At 44.1% G+C, this 19,586-nt stretch overlaps 1 long non-coding RNA gene across 1 annotated transcript; it reads right to left on the reverse strand.

Annotated features, from left to right (window-relative positions):
• Nucleotides 1-15,205: 15,205 nt before the first annotated feature.
• On the reverse strand, nucleotides 15,206-17,362 carry LOC130911588 (uncharacterized). Its single transcript, XR_009062309.1, has 5 exons — nucleotides 17,075-17,362; nucleotides 16,186-16,260; nucleotides 15,945-16,079; nucleotides 15,479-15,850; nucleotides 15,206-15,384 (listed from the first exon to the last, which is right to left on the reverse strand). It is a non-coding gene; the product is annotated as an uncharacterized LOC130911588 (long non-coding RNA).
• Nucleotides 17,363-19,586: the final 2,224 nt, after the last annotated feature.

The raw sequence follows: 19,586 nt of genomic DNA on the forward strand, positions 1-19,586 counted from the left end.
GTATAGAATGCTAGTGACACTGGGATGGGGATTTGGGTGTTTCACACATTTTTATTTAAAAACAGAATCATCTCAGCAGCATTTGGTTTCAGCCGGTTCCTCTTTTTGCTAATGACCTCTCCAGCTTTTGACAATATTCTCTCACATGGCACGAACAAATATACAAACTGACAGATAGACAAACAAACACAAAAACTGACAAACAGACAGACACAAAAACAAACACAAAAACTGAGACACAAAAACTAAATTGTGTGTGTGTGGGGTGGGGGATGCGTGGGTGTGTGTGTGCGTGTACTATGGCGAGAGGCTGACGTGACTGACCTGAAAAGAAACTGCTTTTCTGTACTGTTTCTCTTTTTTATTTACCAGCTTTCAATTTAACATGTTTAACAATTGTACATGCAGTCTAAACATTAAGTATATGAAAATGTCTTGTAAACAGTAAGAATTCAAGTGTGAACATTTATAACAGCTAGTATGACTTGAACAACATTATACAAATCAATACGACGACTGTGCAAACATGTCATTGTAACACAAATGACATACGACTTGAACAGTACACTTCAAACAGACAACTTATTGTTCATGGCTGATGTGACATTATTACTTTTTGCTTTTTACTTCAATGTTTCTGTTTTTTGTTTTTTTTTTCTTCTTTTTTTCAGAGCATTTTTTTAAATACATGCACGCACATATGCACCCCCACCACAGAGACACACACGCTAAAGCTATATTGCTCTTATGCCAATGAAGCGTTTAAGATTTTATGATGGCCGTAATGACAGAGAATAAAGCAAGCACATACAGAAAAATAGCGGTGGCCATTAAATGGTGATATTATAAGCCCCACTGTTGGATTATAATTTATGGTGAATGCTTTACCATCATAAAAGCTGTCAAAGAAATCACACACACACACACAGATACAAAATAACGCGACATACTAATTGCTAGATGCAGTCGGTGCCCAATCCACTCATTAAGTTCAGCCGTTTTGACAAGGTTAGAGCCGCTATCAGACTCCATCACGTTCATTTGTAGCGTTAGCCGCTAGCGTCAGCCAGTAGAAAGCAATAGAAGCACCCTCTCATGAAATCGTGAGGAAAGCGGGTGAAAGCCTGCCTGGAGGCCGCCAAGAGTCTACTTAATGTCGGGTGAAAGTTTGGCTAAGCTCCCTTAAGCCCGACTCCATCACGTTTGCTTGTAGCATTAGCCGCTAGCGTTAGCCTACTGGGCTGCTGTTTGCTTGATTTCCTGATAACCACGTGACTTCACATGTAAACACACTGACTGCTTTCTTAAAGGGGAACGAACGTAGCCGAACAACACAGCGTCAAAGCGGGATGAAAAGACTATATTCACTTGTTTTATTAAATGACCAAATTTACCGACATGGTCAAAATTACGTCGGTCATCGTGAAGAATTTTGGTAACGGTCAATTTTTGGTAAACCGCCTGGCTCTGCGGAAAACTCATTTGGGTACAATGCAACAGGTATCTGGATCTGTCAGGACATCTGGTATTGAATGAAAGAGCTACTATTCGTCTATGTACTGCCCAAAAATTATTTATTTTCTTTATGGTACAACAGACGTTATGGCCAACACATATCAAGGGGACGCCGCGTCCCCGATTTTACTACGCAGAGTGTAAAGAGTTCATTCTTGGATAATTGTGAAAAAGTGATCATCCGGGATGGAGGATCGAGCCGCTACTCCTCCGCATTGTGAGGAGCCAGCTGAGGGGGTTCGGCCATCTGGTTTGGATGCCTCCTGAACGCTTGTCCAAAAAGAATATACAAAGAATATTTTATTTAAGGCCAAAATTGAGTTTTTAAATATTCTATTGTATTTTTCTTGGTCTAAGCTGTTTTTTTTTATTATTATTATTATTTTTTTTTTTTATAAGATTGAAATGAAAACTGTTTGTGGTCTTGCGCCTGTCCTTCACCACAAAAACCGGCGTTACTTTGGAAGGGCATAGGTTTGGTCTCAACATTCGTAGGGACGATATAACAGCATAACTTGCATGTAGGTACACTTTTTGCTGGGGACGGGACATCAATTAGACCAAACAGATTGGATGAAGGGGGCAAAGGGCCACATTTCTCATGTATATGAACCTAATTAATTAATAGGCAAAATGATCAATGCAAAATAAATCCTTATCTTCTGATAATAACTTTTACGTGCATTGGTTCAGATGATACACTGTTCGATTCAAACCTTTGTTTTCAAAAAATACTAAAGAAACATTTTGAAAACTTCCTGAATAAATGTCTGGTTTTTATTAGCAAACATAAACATAATGAAAATGATTCACTTAATAATGGTAGGGTCAATTCTATCCTTACAACATATGGAACTATTGAAAGATCTAAATTCTCTATATAACTGAACATTATATCATGCAAAAAAGGTAAGGCTAATTAAAAGTTTGTGGGGACAATTTTAGCATCCTGAAAAGTTGGTAGTGTTATGTACCTACCGTCCCTATGCAAACCTACGCCCTTTTTGTAAAAGTCCTCCTTATTTTCCTTTACTTTAAAAAAAAATCTCTCCGCCTCAATGGAGAGGATTGCTTCAATTAGATCGTTCTGTGTTCTGTTTGACATGCCAGAAAACACAGTGGACGTGTCCAAATGTCTAGCTAACCTTTCATCTTTCTCAGCAAAACCATGTAATCGTTCTACATATATGCCACGTTTAGAAGAGCTTACACGCTTTCACCACGAAATGTTAACTCCTGTTTAGCTAGGATGCAGGTTGCATTAATGAGGTCTTTCAAACTCTTTCGGTTTTCTTTTACCTTAGCCTTGAGGATGCTACCGTTGAGCTTCCGCTGTTCTTCAAAGCCAAATCGATCCTTGAGCTTCCAAAAGTTTTTAAAGCAATCAGGCTTTGAATGTGAGTGGTCGAGCTCTCATGTTTGCTGAGGCTTCGTGGTAGTTTTTTAATGTCACAATATCTCGTGTTAGTCCAGACATTGGCACAAGTTGAGAAGAAAAGGCAGGGAAAGCAGCAAAGGCGATTTTTCGAAGGACAGCCACATAGCCAGTCTTTTCCGGTGTACCAGTCCGTTTGAAAAGCGCGAGTTATCTTCTGTCCCGTAGTTTGAAGCAAACCTTTTAGCTCCGGTGTTGTGTTAACCGCGTCCACTTTTAACGGAAAGTCTAGTTTCACGTACGCCCCTTTGCAGTGCGGCAGAGTACTATCTGCCGCAGCCTGTGCCTTTTCACTGCGGTTTTATTTCCCATCAGCAAAACTAAATATGTCGCTAACAAACATTAAACTTTAAGGGATAAAGACATTAGCCAGACTGTGGAAAATCAGGTCAAATAAACGTATGTGGAAACATTATAATGGCGACATGCAGATGTACGGCAACCAGCACGCTCCAATTCCATGTATCAACCCGGTTTGTTATGGATTGCGCAATCAGAGGTGAGGCTTTACTCGTTGCTGCCGCACCTCTCGTTTCATTTCTTTATTTGAACAGGAAATAGGCAAATTCAGCGATTTTGACTATAAAAATGTTTGAAATGAGTCATACATAAAGAGCAATGGACAAATATGAATAAAAAATCAATGCTATAATTACTTTTTTGTCATGATGACAGGTGAGGCAGAGCCTCCCCTGACCGCACGTCACTGAATTATGCAAAATACGCATAAGACTTTGGTGAAACTGTATTTAAACATTTTAGCAACTCGTTTAGCTCAACAAATACACTGGATGGCAATATTTAGTCACAATATACAAACTATGTCAGGAGTCTTGTATGTTGTGAAGACAACGTACAAATGAACGTAAGGCACAAATGGACCCGCACGAAAAAGGAAACTACGGCGTCCGTCGAGGGACAAATGTAGTCATTGGCTTGATAATTTAATACTCGCCATTGACACCTTGTGGTGTATTTAAATCACTACCTAACATAGTTAAAGAGTGACACTGTGGAAGTACAGCAGTGTACTCATGTGACATCGCCGCCCTGCGACATCAACAACAATGGCGAGCTACTAGTTACTTTTTTGATTTAAAATTTTGCAACTTGTATTAAAACGAAAACATTAAGAGGGGTTTTAAGATCAAATGATTATAACTCGTACTAGAATTTATCGTTTAAGAACTACATGTCTTTCTATTCGTGGTACCCTTTAAAGTGGCAGCAGGGCACTCAGAATAGGAATGTATCTATCTGCCTGCCTGTCTTTTGGCCTGCCTGCCCATCTATCTGCTTGCCTGCAGCCCTGCCCATCCTAATAACTGTTGTTCCAATTATCTGCTCAATTGCTTACCCCCAACAAAACAGTTAAAAAAAAAAAAAAAAAAAAAAAAACAGCATATATGAATGTATATGTAATATAAATAAAGTTTTTTTTTTCTGTTTTAAAGCCATTTGGGAACTTTCAATACCACAGTATGTAGTTTTGTTATACATACACTACCGTTCAAAAGTTTGGGGTCGCTTTGACCCCAGACTTTTGAACCGAATTGTACATAATGAAAAATCCCATATGATACACTATGATAGACAACTTTGAGTGTAGGCTAAAACATGATGTTCTTAGTTTTTTATCAACTTCAGCTTTGGTGACAAAGCATTACATTTTATTATTATTATTTTAACTTTACTTTCTGCCCAACGGCACTCACAGGGGGAATAAACAATACGCTTAGTCCCGTGTTTGGGTTGTATTTAGAAAAGAAACCAGCAATCTAGTTAAAATACATGAACAAAACCAAAAACTGCGAGCACGACGCAATTCAGACATTGTTATAAAGTACGTTGTTTCCATCTCGTGGTCAAATATCAAAAGCGCAACCAACGTTTTATTTCAGGTGCGATCGTAACGTTGTTCATCTCCCGTTGTCCTATGGCTCAAAAATTACGCACCCTACGAAATTAAAATGTTAAATCCAAATCTGTTTTTTTAATGATTTGTTTTTTAAATGATGAAACAACATGTTATTTATCAATCGAACCCTTTTTTATTTAACCATGTATCCACACATGACAAAAAGTCATTCACCAATGAAAATGACTCTTTATTTAATATCAACGTTATTATGATTATTATACCACATTAGATATGTGCAAGATAATATAAATTTAACATCACAAACAATAAAATATTGTCGAAATGATAATAACAAAAAAAGTGTAGAACATTCTACTTGTGACGATTTGGCTCAGACGTGCTGATCACTACAGCGGCTCTGGTTAGAGAGCACAGGAAGATGAAAACAAATTATTTTGTGGGGCTCATGTGCAGGTGTGCATACATGTACACACATTTAGTATCTGGTAAATAACGTAGACTACAGAAATATAGTCAACATTCACTGACCTCTTAATGTGTTAGTTTATTAAACATTAAACAACATCATTTTAACTATAAACCAACTTCAGTGAACATTTGCACGCCATCTCCCTTCAAACCACTACATTCACTGTTGACACATTCATTTGTTTTGATATGATGCTAACAGTAGGGAGACCATATATTGATTCCCCCAAAAAGAGAACACTTGGCCCGGCCTTGAGTCACTTGAATTTTACTCGATGTTCACTCAAAGATGCCTATATAACGTTAATATATGGCGGAAAACACAGACAAGACTGAAAAAGCAGTTTCTGCTCTTGCACCCTTCTTTAAAATAAACTGTAGCATTTTGAGCCAAAAGAACCGATGTGTTTGATAGAACAATATGTCTATATGCTGCCATAGCAGATTCATGGTGCATTAAGCCCCCGAACTATTTTTAGTTGGTCCGTTTTACCCTGGAAACCCCCGTTTACAGACGTCGCGCAACCGTTTTTGTTTCTGCCAAGCCATAAAAAGAAAGTAATTATATTTATTATCCAAAATGTCTGCCATTTTGAGTTTAGAATCATTAAACTGTGTCTAATATTTCGTTTAAGAAAAACGACTTAAAAAAAATATTTTTAATTTTTTATTATCTTAATATTATTATTGAATATATTTATTTTAATTTTGAATCATTTTTAAACATGACATATTTTAAACTTTTAATTACATTACGTCACAATGAAAACAATTGGCGTCTGTAAATAAGTCACAGATATCTACCTCATAACTATCGCTTAACTGTATTTGTTTGTTACTGTCGCATTTTCCCCGTTATGTTAGATGATTCATAATCGATCCAAACAAAGAAAATTAGGGGGGGGGGGGGACGTTTAAAAGGGTAAATATATGAAAAAGAAAATCTCGACTACTCCTTGATGTCCGTGATTTCTGCGTGGCGATTCTTGTTATATTACCATGTTTTACCCATAAAATCCGCCAAAAAAACAGCTGTGGCCATTCACAGCTCTGTCTTGACACTTGGTGATACATGCTACATGGAGTTTTCGGATCGATAAATGAAAGTACACGATAAGATCTCGTTAAAGTCATGGCGTCTGTAATTCTGCTGTCGCGTTCTCTCACCTCCAGATAGGCTTCCGCTGTTTAAAAAAAAAAAAAAATTTTTTTTTTTTTTAAAATGGCCACCTGTTCAAATTTTTTCTTCCCCCAGAAAATTGAGATTTTAAGCTTTCCAATGATGTATCACACATGCATATAGGTCAATTTTGAAATTTGGCCAAATTGGGGGTCTCGGAGCAGAACTTCAAGTCATCTGAGTGTTTTGCGCCATATTTATAATGTGCCTCCTCCGTTTGGATAGAAAAAAAAAATAGTTTTATTAAAATATATTTTAAATATATAATATACTGTATATATATCTACTGTACAGTATATGTTATACAACCAAAGAAAATTTCAAATTCTCAGAGGTTACTCGAGAGGCTTCATTCTTCCTAAAGAAAGAAAGAAGAAAAAAAAAAAAAAGCAGACAATAAATATGCAAAAAAGAAAAAAAAAAAAGAATGAATAATGATGAAAGAAAAATATATATATATATAATGCAGATCCATGGACCCGGTTTTCTGACGGGCCGCCTCGTCCTGCTCGGCGTAGCTCTTGGGGCAGTAGGAAGCCATGCGTTCCAGGTTGGTGGCAGCTACTGCCATCTGGAATTTGTCGTAGATGTAGATCAGAGGCAGCGAGTCCACGTCCTGCCACTGGTGGTTGTCGGTGTTGTGGCGGGTGGTGACAGTCTTTAGCCTGTCGTCTTTGCCCATCTCCAGGGGCGTTCGCGCTGTCACACAGACGTAGCGGTCCTCAGAGCTTGCCGCGTAGACGTTGCACACGATCTTTGGCGCCGACTCCAGGTTGTGTCACTTGTCTATTTTCATTATTTTGGTAGACCTCTGACTCCATGAGAGTCAAATGCGTTGTCATCTATTGATGGAGCTGGTTTATGGTCATCTGGAGTTCTATCAAACACTGAACATCCAAGAGTATCGGTGCTCGGTTAAGCATGCTCGTTCTCCTTGCTTGCTTGTGATGTTAAACCACGATGTTTCTGCATACCGCTGTAGTCTTCTTTGACGTTGATAGTATTTGGACACTGATGAAGAAGAGATGTGCGTCCGTTTGATAGTATATTTGCCTTGTATACATTTACATCCGAAGGCTTGTGGACTGTTCCTAGGCACACATCTCCAACGATGACCCACCCCAGGTCCAGCCGTTGTGCATAAGGAGCATTATTTGGTCCGTTGATCTGTTCTCTTACTTTGTGCACTCTTAAGATGTCTCTTCCTAAAAGCAGAAGAATGGGAGCGTCGTGATCGACAGGATACAGTTTGTTGGCAATTGGCTGTAAGTGAGCGTGGTGGAGTGCAATATTTGGAGATGGAATTTCAGTCCTGTCGTCTGGTACCATCTCACACTCGATTAAAGTGGGCAAAGGAAGTTGTGATTTCCCATCCATAGCCTCCAGTATGAAATTCGATGCTCGTCGACCTGCTGTCTCTTGTATACCTGAGCATGTTTTCAGTGTGTATGGCATCATCTGAGAGTTTACACTGAAAATTTCAAAGAATTCAGTCTTAGCAAGAGACTTGTTGCTCTGTTCGTCCAACACAGCATACACTTTAACAGCTTTCTCTCGTTGACCAGCTTCACTAAGCAGATCTTGGAACATGAACGTGAGCCATTTTCGCTTCCACAAATCTTCGTACACATGGAGTTGACTGAGGATGATGAGCTTTCACTTTGCTCCCCGCTGTCGTCTTTGTTGGTTGTAGTCTGGTGTGTAGCTTCAGCCGGTGGACCAGGGTGCAGAGCTGATATGTGTCTTTCACTATTACACTCAATATGTTAGGGTGCGCTGGGAAGTGGACCCCAAAGCAGACAAGGGTGGCTGTGGTGATTTTCAAAAGTTTATTTGAGCACAAGTCGCAGCACCGCACGTGCACTTGGCGTGTAGCTGGCAGGTGTTGACAGGAGCTCAATCAGGCGTCGGTACAATTCAGGGAGCAGGCACGGGGAATCCTGGGACGGAACAAGAGGTCTGATTAGCCGGGTAAGAATTAATGTGGTAAATACCTGAATGCTGGACTTCACTGACGGGATTACTGAAAGTTTGGTCTGGCGACGAGCGGCAACGACGAGCTGGCTTATAAAGGCGGCTGATTTCGATGGCTTGCAGCTGTCGGCGTCTTCGCCCGTCTGGTCTCCAGCCTGCAATCAAGGAGCCCTAACAGTCCCCCCCCCCCCCCCCCCCACGGGCGACACAAGGCGCCCGAGGCACGCGATCGGGATGGGCGCGATGGAAGTCGCGTATCAGGGACCTGCACAACACCTGCCTGGCTGGGATCCAACTTCGCTCCTCAGGCCCATAGCCCTCCCAGTCGACGAGGTACTGTACCCCACGGCCACGACGGCGGACGTCCAAGAGACGTCTCACTTTGAAGGCTGGGTGCCCGTCAATTAACAATGGAGGAGGGGGAGTCTGCACCGGAGGGGACAACGGGCATGACGAGACCGGCTTTACCTGGGAAACATGGAAGGTGGGATGGACACGCAGAGACCTGGGGAGCTTGAGGCGGACTGAGCAGGGATTCACTACCTTCTCTACTTCAAAGGGGCCGACAAAACGTGGGGCCAGTTTCCTGGAATTAACTCTTAGTGGCAAGTGTTTTGAGGAGAGCCATACCTTCTGCCCCACAGAGTAGACAGGGGCTGGTGTACGGCGACGGTTGGACTGGGCCTGGGAACTTTCGGACGAGCGGATTAGCGCAGCGCGTGCTCTCCTCCAAACCTTGGTGCACCGGTTGATGTGCCTTTGCACCGAGGGAACCGCTATGTCCTGCTCTTGGGATGGGAACAAGGGGGGCTGTTAGCCCAGTGAGCACAGGAAGGGGGACATGCCTGAGGAGGCGTTCGGCAGGGTATTATGGGCATATTCGACCCAGGAGAGGTGGTCGCTCCAGGAATTGGGACAGGACTGTGCGACACAGCAGAGTGCTGCTTCCAGCTGTTGGTTTGTGCGTTCACACTGGCCGTTGGTTTGAGGATGGTAACCTGAGGAGAGACTCACACCAACGTCCAGAGCTGCGCAGAAAGCCCTCCACACCTGCGAGGTGAATTGGGGACCCCTATCAGACACAATATCAGACGGGATGCCATGCAGGCGGAAGACATGCTGGACCAGCAGTTCTCCGGTCTCCTTCGCCGATGGGAGTTTGCGAAGCGGGATGAAATGGGCCCCCTTGGAAAATCTGTCAACCACAGTGAGTATTACGGTGTTACCTCGGGAAGGGGGGAGACCGGAGACAAAGTCCAGGGCGATATGGGACCACGGGCGGCTAGGGATGGGAAGAGGGCGAAGCAGGCCAGAGCTGGGTTTGGTCGAGGTCTTGTTGCGGGCGCAAACGTGGCAAGCAGTGACAAAAGCCCGTGTGTCCTCAGGCATTGTGGCCCACCAGAACCATTGGCGCAACACAGCGAGGGTCCTGCGGATACCCGGGTGGCAGAACAGGCGAGACGACTTGGCCCACTCCAGCACCTGTTGCCGGACTGATGCGGGAACAAACAAATTAGCCTGAGACCCCTGCCGGGGGTCCGGGTGCTCCCCAAGGGCTTCCTTAACCTTGGACTCCACCTCCCATTCCACTGCAGCAAGAAAACAGGTGGAAGGGAGAATGGGGGCCGGGTCCACCCTGGTCTCACTAGGCAGGAACTGGCGGGATAGGGCATCTGGCTTGATATTACGTGCCCCTGGGATATAGGAGAGAGAGAAATTAAAACGTTCCAAAAACATAGATCCTCCGGGCAGCCTTGAGGTACTCCAGGTTTTTGTGATCAGTCAAAACGATGAAAGGCTGGCGAGCTCCCTCCAGCAGGTGCCGCCACTCCTCCAGGGCAAGTTTAACAGCCAGCAACTCGCGGTCCCCAATGCTATAGTTTTGCTCGGCGGGGGTTAGTCTGCGGGAGAAAAATGCACTGGGGTGCACCTTGCCATCGCCAGTCTGTCGTTGGGACAAGACTGCTCCCACGCCCATTTCAGAGGCATCCACCTCCACAATGAACTGTAAGGCAAGGTCAGGATGTGCCAGCACGGGGGCTGAAGTAAAGCGTTGCTTAAGGTACCTGAAGGCAGCGTCAGCAGAGTCAGACCAGCGAAACGGTGAAACGGTCGATGTGAGGGCCGTTAGCGGTGCTGCGACCCTGCTGTAATTCCTGATGAACCCCCGATAAAAGTTTGCGAACCCGAGGAAACGTTGGAGTTGTTTCCGATCGGTGGGCCGTGGCCACTCTACCACTGCGGTTAGCTTACCAGGGTCCATGCGGAGTTCACCCTTGGCAATGACGTAGCCCAGGAATTTGGTCTCTGGGACGTGGAACTCGCACTTTTCTGCCTTCACAAACAGACGGTTTTCCAGGAGTCTTTGGAGCACCTGGCGTACGTGCTGCTCGTGCTCTGTGAGGTTAGGAGAGAAAATCAGGATGTCATCAAGATAAACAAAAACAAACCTGTTGATCATGTCTCTCAGCACGTCATTGACCAGGTTCTGGAAAACCGCCGGGGCATTAGTGAGTCCAAAAGGCATGACGAGATACTCAAAATGGCCCAGGGGAGTGTTAAACGCGGTCTTCCACTCATCTCCCTCTCTGACACGGACCAGATGATAAGCGCTGCGTAGGTCGAGCTTGGTGAATATACGCGCGCCATGGAGGGGTGTGAACGCCGAGTCCATCAGGGGGAGTGGGTACGTGTTCTTAATGGTGATTTTGTTGAGGCCACGGAAATCAATGATGGGCCTCAATGTGCCATCCTTTTTCCCCACAAAGAAGAGGCCGGCGCCGACCGGGGATGAGGACGGACGAATTATACCTGTGGCCAAGGACTCTGATATAGGACTGCAGCACCTCCCTCTCAGCTTCCGAGATCTTATAAATGCGCTCCTTTGGCAGGGCGGCGCCAGGAAGTAGGTCTATGGCACAGTCATAAGGGCGGTGGGGGGGCAGGGCCACTGCTCGGTCTTTACTGAAGACTAGGCTCAGGTCATGGTAGCACTCAGGGACTGATGAGAGGTCTAGCTGGTCTGGGTTCTGGACAGGATAGGCCGGAGCTAGGGCAGATTTTAAACAATTTTTATGGCAAAAGGCACTCCATGCAGTGAGCTTGGGATGGGTCCAATCCTCCGCTGGGCTGTGAGTCTTGAGCCAGGGTAGGCCAAGAACCAGCGGCGTGTGAGGGCAATCGATTACTAATAGACTGAGTACCTCTTGGTGGTTACCCGATAGAAGAAGGTGGACAGGGTCGGTTTGCTCCCCCACACTAAACAGCACCTGTCCATTGAGTGCGATGGTCTTTAACGGGACAGGTAACGAGCGCGTTCCGACGCCCAGCTGTTTCACCAACCTGCGATCAATAAAACTTTGATCAGCACCACAATCAACAAAAGCCTTCACTCTGCAGGACTGGTCTTTCCAAGTAAGTGTGGCGGGGAGCTGGAGCCGAGCTGAGGAATTGTTAAACGCATGACTCACCAGTATTTCCTCACCTACTGGTGAGCCTGCCCGTTTCCCGGACGCACCGGACAATGGCGGAGGAAATGCCCTGCTTGGCCACAGTAGATGCATAGCTGGGCAGCGAGCCTACGTGTGCGTTCCTCCTCAGTGAGCCTGGCTCTCCCTAGCTGCATGGGCTCGGGGCTCTCAGCAGAGGGCAGTGTAGAGGCGACGATGTGTGGGGAATACCCGGAAGTAGGGCCATACTCTGGGCAGCGGGACAGTGAAACTTGAAAGGCGGCGGCTCGCTGCGTTGACGTCGTCTTTCGCGAAGTCGATTGTCGATTCGAATCGAACGATCGATGAGCTGATCGAGATTCCCTGGCTCGTCCCTGGAAGCCAACTCGTCCTTGAGCGATTCGCTGAGTGCGCCGGTGAAGACCTCTTGAAGCGCGGCGTCGTTGAATTGGCTCTCAGCTGCAAGCGTGCGGAACTCCACGGAGAACTCTGCGACGCTGCGCCCCCCCTGACGGATGGACATTAGGCGTTTGGCGGCTTCCTTACCACGGACCGGGTGGTCGAAAACTTTGCGCATCTCGGCTGTGAAGCAGTCATATGAGGCGCACGCCGCCGAGCCCTTGTCCCACTCAGCTGTGGCCCAGGCTAAAGCTGGACCGCGAAGGCACCCGATCAGGTAAGCGATCTTGGCCCGCTCGCTGCCGTATGTTTGTGGCTGTTGATCGAACACGAGACCGCACTGCACTAAAAAGGCACGACAAGAGCCCAAGTCGCCATCGTAGGGGGCAGGGGGTGGCACGTGCGGCTCGCGAGGCGTTGGGGAGATGAAGTCTCGGCGGGGTGGTGACGTCGGATGCAGGGGAAGCGGCGTGAACTGCGCCTGGAGAGACTGTAGTGCCTCAGAAATTTCTCCTACCTTTTGGTAAAGATATTCGAGGGCTTGAGCGTGTCGATCAACGGCGGGGGGTGACGGGGAAGCATAACTCGGATCCATGTCCGCGGGGTCCGTGATGGCCAGACCAAGCTGTTAGGGTGCGCTGGGAAGTGGACCCCAAAGCAGACAAGGGTGGCTGTGGTGATTTTCAAAAGTTTATTTGAGCACAAGTCGCAGCACCGCACGTGCACTTGGCGTGTAGCTGGCAGGTGTTGACAGGAGCTCAATCAGGCGTCGGTACAATTCAGGGAGCAGGCACGGGGAATCCTGGGACGGAACAAGAGGTCTGATTAGCCGGGTAAGAATTAATGTGGTAAATACCTGAATGCTGGACTTCACTGACGGGATTACTGAAAGTTTGGTCTGGCGACGAGCGGCAACGACGAGCTGGCTTATAAAGGCGGCTGATTTCGATGGCTTGCAGCTGTCGGCGTCTTCGCCCGTCTGGTCTCCCAGCCTGCAATCAAGGAGCCCTAACACAATACACTTTACAACCACCTTACAGTCTTTTGGGGCCTCCTCCCACGTGAAGTGCAATCGAACTCTGGCGACACCTGCATGCAACGTTGACGCCCTGGGTCAAACATTAGGGTCAAGGGTCAAAGGTCAGGAGCGATGCGGCCTCTGTCTTCAAATTGCAAAAAGTTGACTGATTTGTAGCATTCTGCCCTACTGTTAAAGACGCTCTCTCTGATTGGTCATCAGTCCAGAGTGTGGGGTGGTACCCCAACCCTGCTCTGATTGGCCAGTTCTTCCGGTCTGCAATCTGTGACCGAACCCACTCGGATTGAACATCCCCTCCAGGGTGGCAGCTATGAGTTTTTTGTAAAACAGTTTATGAATGAGTTGAAAGTGTATTTAAACAATGAGCACTAATTCCAGTTACTTACTGCACTTTAGGCCCACATAGTCTAGTCAAATCATTTTCTCCATCTTGTTTTGCGCGTTAAAGACTAACAGATGAATGTGAGATTATCCCACTTACTTACTTCAGTAAATATTGCCATTTGTTCTTATTAAGCACATACATCTAAACGTTGGTCATTTTTTACCTAAATCAAGAAAAATCTGCTTTCAAATAATGTTTTGAACCATATTTATTCTGGAATTAAGAATATTTATAACATTTCAAAGCTTTTTAAATTTATTTTAAGGAGGTGTGTTTTTGGCCAATGTAAAAGAATCCTAAATGCCTTTGTTAGGTGAATTTTCCCCCGCAGAATATATAAAATACGTATACACAGATGAGCTCATTCATTCATATTTTAGGTCCATTTGTGTGTTGTCTTTTCTGTGGTAGTTGCAGGCGGTTGAATACGGCTGTTTGAATGTTAGAATAGAATAGGCTCTGTCATTCAAATAGTACAATGACATTAAAAATAGCAACACCCTACTAGTGCATCACACAATAAATTAATGTCAATAGTACATAAATAAATAATATACACTAGTACTACCTAAAAATAAATTTAAGTGTACGAAGGAGGTAGTGTTGATGTTAAAATAAATAAAATGATAGCCGACTCCTGAACTAGGCCAATAGCAAACTGCAATATGCAAGTGTTAATCAGATATACAAGTGTTAAGAAACTAGTATTCCATTAGAAGTAAGTTACTAGGTTTTAAATTTTCATTCACGATGTCATTCTGCCCAACAGGTAACAAGTTAACTCTGGGTGGCCTTGGCATCTTTCCATTCTGCAGGGTGGTTGAGCATCTGTTCAGAGGCTGCGGGAGGGCGGGACCAAAGTTCGACGTTGTTTCCTTCAAGTGGCGTCGTGGTCCGAAGCGCAGCATTATAGATTTCTTCATTACTGTTTTAGCTGTTGTGTTGTCTTGGCCTATTTTTTCCCCACTTTCAATTATGGGCATTTGGACTTTTCCCAATTTCTGTATGCCTTAAATGTATTTGTTATTACACTCAAATTCCAGTTTTTTTTTTTCTTGTATTTAAATAAAGGAGATATAGTACACAGTAAAAGTTAAGCAGCCTGTATTGAGTCTTAAATAAGTTTAATGATAAGCAAGTGTTTTGCAGATATTGACGTGTTGAGAAATAAGGACTAGGTTTTTAATTTTCTGTGAGCACTCATTGGGAAAGTGCACAATATACAGGACTATATGCTATGCCGAGCAATATGGTTATTTGTGTGTGTAAAAAGAAGTAGCTGAGACATGAAGTACATCTCAATATGTTTTATTTTACAAGGTCATTGACCGCCTCCTTAAAATTTACAAAGTTTTCAAAAGACCTGCCAGAAAGTCCTTTGGACGTGGACGCCTTGACCATGTAGGTCTTTTTTTTTTTTTTTTTTATCAATATTTTTTGTGACCCTGTGCAGATTGGGCAAAAAGCGCACAGGCGCGTAGTATTTTACATTGCCAGTCTTCATCATCACCTTGTGGTGGTGGTGCTTGTTGTTGTGCTGCTGCTACTGCTGCTGAAGATGGTGTATTTGCTACAGCAGGTCATGTTGATAATGCTGCTAATGCTGATGCACAAGCTGACGTGAGGGGCGTAGCTGGTGCAACTTTGCCTTTAGCTTGCTACAGAACAAAAAATAAATATCACGGGTAAGCCCTGAAATGCATTAAAACACTGGCAAAGGAAATTATGTTATTTTTTTATCGACCTACTGACCTCCTCCTCCTTTGTGAGGATGTACAGTCGAAATCGCTTAACGTGACATTGATGTCCTACTCTGTCATCAGTAGCCACTGACGCACGAAGCAGAAGGCTTCCTGGACCATCTTCCATTCTTCTGCGCTTTTGGCGAGATCGTTACGGAAGAACTTGGAGAGGTCATAAAACTGCCACATCTCCTCGAACGTGAAGGACCGGAAGCTGCCATGCCCGCAGATGGCCCGGTCGATGTTCTGCTCCAAGTGGCATGACACCGGAGGGAACATATCCACGTAGCGTAGAAGCTGCTCCTTCAGCCACCACTCCCCAGTTTTGGTGTCGCACCTTCCCATCTGTCGTCGCCTCTCCTTCACGTGGCTATCGAGGAGACTTTTTAAGAGAGCATGCAGTAGTTGTTTTAAACTGATTTTTTTATTTTCTTTTGGGTAACAAAGACACACATCAATTTCTTATTTATACTCACTACTTGACATAGCAGACATCTTCCTCCATAAGCCACAGAAGGTCTTGCCTTTGTATTTCCCAAAGGTCACCGTGAGCTGGCCAAGGATCTGCTGGTCTGTTGGAGCTGCGGTGACGGCATGGCAGTTTTTCCTAGCTGTCAGGCGTAAAAAAACATCAGACAAGAAGAAATAATGTAGTTCAATTCATTTTTTAAATGAAGGAGATGTTGTTGTTTTTTTAAAAGGCATCCAGAACAATACCTTGTTTGTACATGTACTTCTCAGGCGCAGTTTAGGCAGCAAAGCATGGTGGCCGGTCATCGCTTCTGATGTACACTGAGAAACACAAAGGCAAGTGTCAACACAAAAAAGCAGGACATGACACGGAGGAAAAATTCTAGATGATAGTAATAATAAAATTGCATTTTTGTTGGTTGTGAAGACGATGCCTCCATTCCTAGCTGGCAATTAGAAAAACAAAAATGACGATGTTCAGAGATGCTAAAATGTTGAGAGGGGTGTCTTGAGTTCATCTAATTCCCAAATTCCAAATAAAAACGAACTTATTGGGGAAAGTGCAAAATTGGCCCACTTACAAAATGATGACGTCTATGTAGTACAGTATGTAGAAAGTGACCTTATCCAACATTGGGGCTTCTTCCCCTTCACATGGAAGAATCATGTTTATGGGTATGGTTCCCTTTTAAGATCTTATACTTCTGACAAACATTTCCGATGACCCTTTCAACATGGATTCTCAAATGTGCTGACAGCGGCCTTTTGTAAATGCTGGGAGTTTGACATCTGAACACTACATGCCCACACATTCTTGCATGTCAAAACCTCTGTCAGCCAAGACATTGTCCCCAGGTAACAAATATTTAAAAAACAAAAAAATCACTGTTCAGGGTTATATGTTTGTCACTTGTACGCCCTCCCCAGCCTTTTGATAAGAAACAAATGGCTCCCTTGGGTGTAATACATATTAAATACTTCATAGTGTGGTGGTGCTTGTAGCTGGAAAACATTTGGGCACGTGCTTTCAGATTTGATGAGTTTTCTGTGAAAATTTCAAAACGGTCAATAATCACAGTCTGTGTCACATCCTGATTGGTGTTGTGCGTCTCATCCTCCGTGATTAGCTGATCACCTTTTTCTCCAGCTTCATGTGTCCCCTCTTCAGTCTGTAGCTGACCACTTTCTTCTCCAGCGTCAGGTGTCCCTTCCTCATTCTGTTGGTGACTGTTTATTTCACCAGGCTCAGATGGTCCCTCCTTGGTCTGCAGCTCTTCAATGTTTGCATCCTGCTGGACCCCCATCTCTGGTGCTTGCAGTGTCTCTTTCCGTAGCTGCTCACGTTCGTCTTGCAGAGCGTGCAGTGTTTGTCGGTGTAACAGATGTGTGTCCCAGATGTAGGGGTGGTGCCCAGTCTGGGTCAGTCTCCATCATTTCATAAGCTGGTTCACCTGCAATCACAGGTTTTATTTAGAAAGCTAGGCAAGATTGGATATTTCCATGGCATTTCACTTTCGTAAACACTTAATCAGACATGCTACCATCCCATCAGATCATCAGAATTTATAAATCAAGCCGGATGCAACGGACAGGACGTGAAAAGTGGACATGTCCGGGCAAAGAGGACGTTTGGTCATCCAAGCAAACAGTCATGGCCGATAAAAACTAGATCACGATTGTGTACGATCGGGGAAAAAAACGGACCCAAGAAGACATCATCACAACTGTTTCTCCACCAAGCATTGTGAGGAATGTTCACAGTCTATGTGCAGCGACATTAATTCACTTTACAACGCATACTCACATCATCAATGAAGGAGCCGACGTACACTGCTGGCCAAAAGTATTGGCACCCATGCAATTCTGTCAGTTAATGCTCAATTTCTCCCAGAAAATGATTGCAATTACAAATGCTTTGTTAGTACTGCTTTGTCATGTACGTGTACAATCATTTAGTTTATTTTTTTTTTGTCTGTGAATTTCAATCTGTTTGTCACTAGTAAACATACACTCCATTTGAACAAGGAGGGGGACAGCGAATACGTTCGTTCGCTTCCAGCCCTTCCAGTTCAAATGGAGTGGAGGTTTAAGTGCTGTCAATGGCAACACTTGGTCACTTTTCAGTTTTAGTCGATTTCAGCGACGCCGTTGGACAAAAGCGGTGGTGTTTTGCCTTAAGGCAGACACACACCCAAATAGTGCTGTAAAATCACGATGGTCGCCTGCAGATGGATAAAACATTTGTTTCCAGCGGCTGTGTGAAGGATTAAAAGTAACAAGGTAATGAATCCAGTTGTGGCTAAACAATAGGATAGGATCAAGGCCGGCCCAGCCTATACGCAGACTATGCAGCTGCTTAGGGCCCCTGACCACTCGGGGGCGGGGCCCCAATCTGGAAACCTCATTTTATAGGTTGTTAATAGGGCATCGTGAATAATGTGGGGCGCATTGCCGTTGATCTATGCAAACATCCATTTTCTTGTCATTACAATCTGGCAACCTGGGGAGTGACGTTAAACCTGCTTTGCGATGATTGGTGCTCAAACTTGCTTGGAAAATAGATGCACGGATATGTGGAAGAGAATTTATCCCTCTGGAGCAGAGAAAGGAAAGAAGAAAATCGTAGAAGAAAAGAAACAACAGTATAGTGCTGCAACGATTAATCGATGAACTCGAGTATTCGATTAGAAAAAACATTCGAATTAAATGTTGTTGCTTTGAGTATTTGTTTAATGAAAGTGGCATTGTAATGGTTTATTTTGAAATTGTTTGCATTTACTTTTATTGATTAGGGTGGATGCACTGCCCTCTGGTCTGCCTCTTTTTACATGGCTGAATCCAACTGCTCCCTGTTAAGACCAACGTGAGCTAAGTTTTTGTTTGAGCTAATGTTTTTTTAATGTATTCATAATTTAGTTTATAGGTATATTTAGCCGTTTTTTGTGGGAATATGTGTCTGAATCATTTGTTAAGAGCATTGTGAAAAAAACCAGCATTTTATAGCATTTAAGCTAGCTGACTTTTTCTATGCAAGTTAGCCAATTGTTCTTTTGTTGTACATAGATCCTCATTAAAAAAAAATAATAATAATTATACTCTTTGAGGCTGAGCTCAGGTATTTTAATTTTTCATGTTTCTAATCCGATTACTCGAATATTCCAACTGACTGGTCCATCAATTAATCGATTACTAAAATATTCTATAGCTGCAGCCCTACAACAGTATCGCGGTAATTGAGCATGTTGTTTATGTTGTTGTTGTTGTTGTTGTTGTTGTGCAAGACACTCCGACTTGAACGCTGTTGTCAGCTGAGCTTGTCAATATGTCGTACTGGTAATTGCCATTAGCTGCAGGGCAAAAGCCTGGAGCGAATCAAGTAAAGCGGAGCAAGCTGTCACCTGTCGGCAACGGCAAATGTACGGCTTCCGCTGATTGTAGTAAAACGAAATATTGGCATAATATGCATTTGGACTGGAGAGCGTAGATATAGTCATTTCATTTATATCGGACATTATTATCAAGTAGTATACCAATCAGAAAAAGGTTTGGCGCCATCTACTGTAAGTACTGACAATCATTTGGGGTGAGAAGTTTGAAGTATGCGGTGCAACAAAATCTGATTAATATACAAAATGTGGACGTATGGG

Source organism: Corythoichthys intestinalis, unplaced genomic scaffold (assembly GCF_030265065.1).
Source record: "Corythoichthys intestinalis isolate RoL2023-P3 unplaced genomic scaffold, ASM3026506v1 HiC_scaffold_62, whole genome shotgun sequence".
Taxonomy (NCBI): domain Eukaryota; kingdom Metazoa; phylum Chordata; class Actinopteri; order Syngnathiformes; family Syngnathidae; genus Corythoichthys; species Corythoichthys intestinalis.